Raw genomic sequence first — 4,443 nt, 5'->3', positions numbered from 1 at the left:
GAGAAGAGAAGGCTTCAGGGAGACCTTATTGCAGCCTTTCAGTACTTCAAGGGGGCTTATAAAAAAAGATGGCAGCAAACTTTTTAGCAGGGCCTGTAGCGACAGGACAAGGGGAAATGGCTTTAAACTAAAGGGGGTCTAGTCTAGATTTAGACTAGATCTAAGGAATAAATTTTGTACGCTGAGGTTGTTGAAACACTGGCACAGGTTGCCCAGGGAGGTGGTGGATGCCCCATCCCTGGAAACATTCCAGGTCAGGTTGGACGAGGCTCTGAGCAACCTGATCTAGTGGAAGATGTCCCTGCCCATGGCAGGGGGGTTGGACTAGATGACCTTTAAAGGTCTCTTCCAACCCAAACTATTCTATGATTCTAAGATGTCCCTGCCCACGGCAGGGGGGTTGGACTAGATGACCTTTAAAGGTCCCTTCCAACCCAAACTATTCTATGATAATACTGTTTGGGAACTGTTTGTTTCTAACAAGGGCTGACCTGAGTAGCCTGGTGCTTTCCTACAGCATATCCTGTAGCTGTTTAAATGTTCTTCCGTCTTGTTCTTTTAAGTGTCTTGTCCAAACTGTGTGACTCATGGCAGGGGTAGAGTTCCTGTCCAAGGCTTTCCTTGTCAGTGTTTTTTAATCACTGAAGTGATAAATGAGTGATAAAAGCAAACTTCCTTAAACAGTTGCAACCTCCCAAGAGCAGGTGACGTGGTTTCTGCAGCGTAAAAGAAGCTTCAGTAAAATACATAAAGCATGATTCTAGTCAAAGGCCAGTGTGTTCACAAGGACATAGTTACAATAGAAGGGATCCCTCCATCACAAGGATCTTATGCCCGCATTTGTTTTGGGGAGTATGTTTGGCTGAAAGCTAATTCCAACCAAGGCAAAATTGGTAACAGTTGTGCTAGACCATTGCTAGTAGAATAGAAGTTGGAATCAATTAATTGGCAAAAAGTATGTGCATTGTTATGTCTGTATGTTTTGTTAAATGTGACAGATTAATGAAATAAAATTAAATGTAGTGAACAAAACCTCTGAATTATGGGTAGTGTGGAAGATTACAATGACATAGAGTCCATCTCTTCCAATTTTCTTATTATTTACCTGTAGGACTTTCAAGTTAGTGGGTTAATGTAGCCGGATGCAAGAAGGTGCAGTTTCTATCTCCTTGCTTTTCCACAGAGCATCAAATGATTATGCATTTCAACAGACTGCTGCTAACCTTCCATCTTTGCTGTCCCTTACACAAGTACCAGGCTAGAAAGTAAGGAAACACCTCATTCCTTGCATGTAAAATGGAAAAGATAAAACAAAGCTAATCTTGATTTTCTTGTCTTTTTTTTTCTTTCTCTTTTCTTTTGCACTAAATTAGCAGGGACAAACTGAGAGAATCTTACCAGCTGTTGGTGAGATGAAGCCTCAGTCCTGGCAGGCTATGATACACAAAAATGTGCAATAGGAAGAAACAAAGCAACAAGAACAGTGTCAGGAAGGGAGACTTTTTTAAAACTGATTTTTATTTAGCTTTTATTTCTGATTCTGTGTCTCCCCTGCTATGAAGACATAAATAGTGTGTGAGTATGTATATGTATTTTTTTTAGTGGTACTCTACTGCTGCAATGGTTTTTTTGAGCTTGAATGTTTAATTATATGTAGTACACTTGTAACAACATTTGGGGCCTCTTGAATATGATGCTGTACAACGATGGCAAGTCAGTCCCTGCCCTCATGAGCTTGCAACTTAAATGGAGGAAGCAAAGACTCTTCCTCCTTTAAGAGGAAACAAAACTAATAGGGCCATCTAACTGGATTGGAGTCCCACAGCCTGTCAGGAGTAAAACCAGGAATAGAAACACATGAGTGAAATCCCAAAGAGGCTAGTGCCCACACTGCTGTTCACGCAGGAGGATATCCTCAGACTATCCTGTATCTTCCTGTCCTCAGGAAATAATTCAGACAGGATGAGCACTCAAAACAACTCCATGAAAGCTTGGAGGGTGGAGCATGCGTCTTAAAATCCCTTGGCTTCTCACTAGTAAAACAACTGACTTGATTTCAAATGGAATATCCAAGTTTGGGAAAATAAAGCTATTGCCTAGAGGATCAAGATTTGAGGCGTGACAGAAAGGCTTTCAGACACTTGCAATATTGCCAAACTCAAACACATAAAACCACGAGGTGCTAATTTTACCACCTTGAATGACATTAAATGCTTTTGGTTAGAAGCTACTCTGTGAATTACAGTCTTTTTTTGATAAAGGCTTGGGTTTGCTGTCCTGTCTCTGTAGTCACTAATGACCTTAAGATGCTGCTGAGAAGGAAGTGGGTTTTAGCCCACATGTCCTGTTTTGTCTTTGTACTTCATGCAGTGCCATAGTTCCTGAATACTTCCAGGATTATATTAAGCAGACTAACATCTGTAAAATAACTAACATCTGCTGTGCTGTTTTTTGTTTCCTCCCCAGGGAAGATGTGTGGCAGAGTGGCTTGTTTTATTTTAAATGGACTTCCAAAACAACAAAAAATCACATTAAAACAAACCACCCTGACATAAGTCATCTTTGAGAGCTCAACAAAAGCACGATACATGTGCACATGTAAGGTAAAGTCAAAGAAATGTGCCACGTGTTTCAAGCGGAAGGCAGCAAGGTGGTTTTTGGCCCTTCCTTCCAGTGTGAGTTTGTTCAGCAGACCAGTCTGGAGAAGGCTCCTCATCCTGAGCCAGTGAGCTGTGCTTCACTGGCTGGAAGTTGGCTGAAAGTTTCCCTGAGCTAAAGGATCAAAGCTGCTGGCTTGAGCCTTCAGTCCGGAGCTCTCATCAGCCTCTTGGGCACAATGTCTCGTGCTGCCTGCTACCGTTTTTAATCAGACTCACTGAGTGCAGTTCTCAGCAGCCGTGCTTCGGGTTGGCTGCCACTTAAGCAATCTGTTGTGTGTATGTTTGTATTTTCCCTAAATGCTTTGTGAGTCTTTGGACTCAAAGATGTGCAGGAAAATACAAGGTGATTCCTTTTTTAATCAAACAAGGTTCAAGCGGATTTTGTACACGGACCTGAAATTTTGTTGCTTGCTTTCTTTGCCTCATAGCTGTAGCTCTCCAAAGTATTCCCATCCTGCCTACCTCAGCTGACAAAAGTTTCCCTTAAACTTATTCATAACTTATTATTTTCAGTACTCCTTCTTCTATTTTTATCCTTCCTTTTATTAGTATCAGAATGACTGTTTCTGTGTCAGTGTTTTATGTACATCATACTTTCATTTGTAAAACATTGCTGTTGTATTGCTGATGATGACCATATTCTTATTTCTAACCAGACTTGCTAGGTAGTCCTGTTTACAGAAGCTTAAAACTTTAGGCTGTGTAACTGGTTTGGATTAATCCTAGAGTAGTTTAGTTTTGGAAGGGAACTCTGCACGTCATCTGGTCCAACCTCACACTGAGAGCAGGGCCAATTTCAAAGTCGTATTAGGTTGCTCAGGACCTTATACTTACTGCTGACATCCTGGCAATAATTGTAATTATGAAAATTGTAATTAGAAAAACCTTATATATGCTAGTATACCTTTACCATTGTTACTTTTAACCAACAGTTAAGGTGTTGTAAATGTGTACTAAACTGCTTTTTTCTTTTGCTGTTGTGGTCTATTCTAATTAAGCCTGGTTGCAAAAGTTGTTGCTGTGCATAAGTGTAGAAAAGAAATTTTCTGGTTCAACTTTTTAATGAAATCTGACTTAAGGAAAAAAAAGCTAAAAAAAAAAAAGAGAAACCTGGGTGATTTTAGTTGTAATGTATACTTCGCACAGTTTGCGGGGTTTATTGCTTGTTTGCATACCTGTTCTGTAAAGGATGGTGAAAGCAAGCACTTGTTGAATGAGAACCAGCAGCTCCCATGTGCACCCCTGTGTGTTCCTGCAGCACAGTTTGGCTACACGACAGCTCCATCTGCTGTTCTTGAGTTGCAGCTTTCCCTTTGTGTCCAAACCTTTCATGTCACAATTTATATTGATTCTTGTGCTTCTTCCCTCTGACTTAGTACATTTTCGAACAGTTTTTACTCTCGTGAGGAGATACTCCTTAGGACACCTCCAAACTGTTTTGATGTTCTGGATTCAGAATTTCTTTGAATTTCTTTGCAGTAACCAGAAGTTGTGACATCTCTCTCTTTCTCTGTCTGCTTTACAATGTCCTGGTTTCGGCTGGGACAGAGTTAATGTTCTTCCTAGTAGCTGGTACAGTGCTGTGTTTTGGATTTAGCATGAGAACAATGTTGATAACACACCGATATTTTAGTTGTGGCTAAGCAGTGCTTACGCCAGTCAAGGGCTTTTCAGCTTTTCATGTTCTACGGACTGAGAAGGCTGGAGGTGCACAAGAAGCTGGGAGGGGGCACAGCCAGGACAGCTGACCCCAACTGGCCAAAGGGACATTCCATACCATGGG

This window comes from Pygoscelis adeliae, unplaced genomic scaffold (genome assembly GCF_000699105.1).
Source record: "Pygoscelis adeliae isolate BGI_AS28 unplaced genomic scaffold, ASM69910v1 Scaffold84, whole genome shotgun sequence".
In the NCBI taxonomy this organism is placed as follows: domain Eukaryota; kingdom Metazoa; phylum Chordata; class Aves; order Sphenisciformes; family Spheniscidae; genus Pygoscelis; species Pygoscelis adeliae.
Note: the sequence above shows the minus strand (reverse complement) of the source record.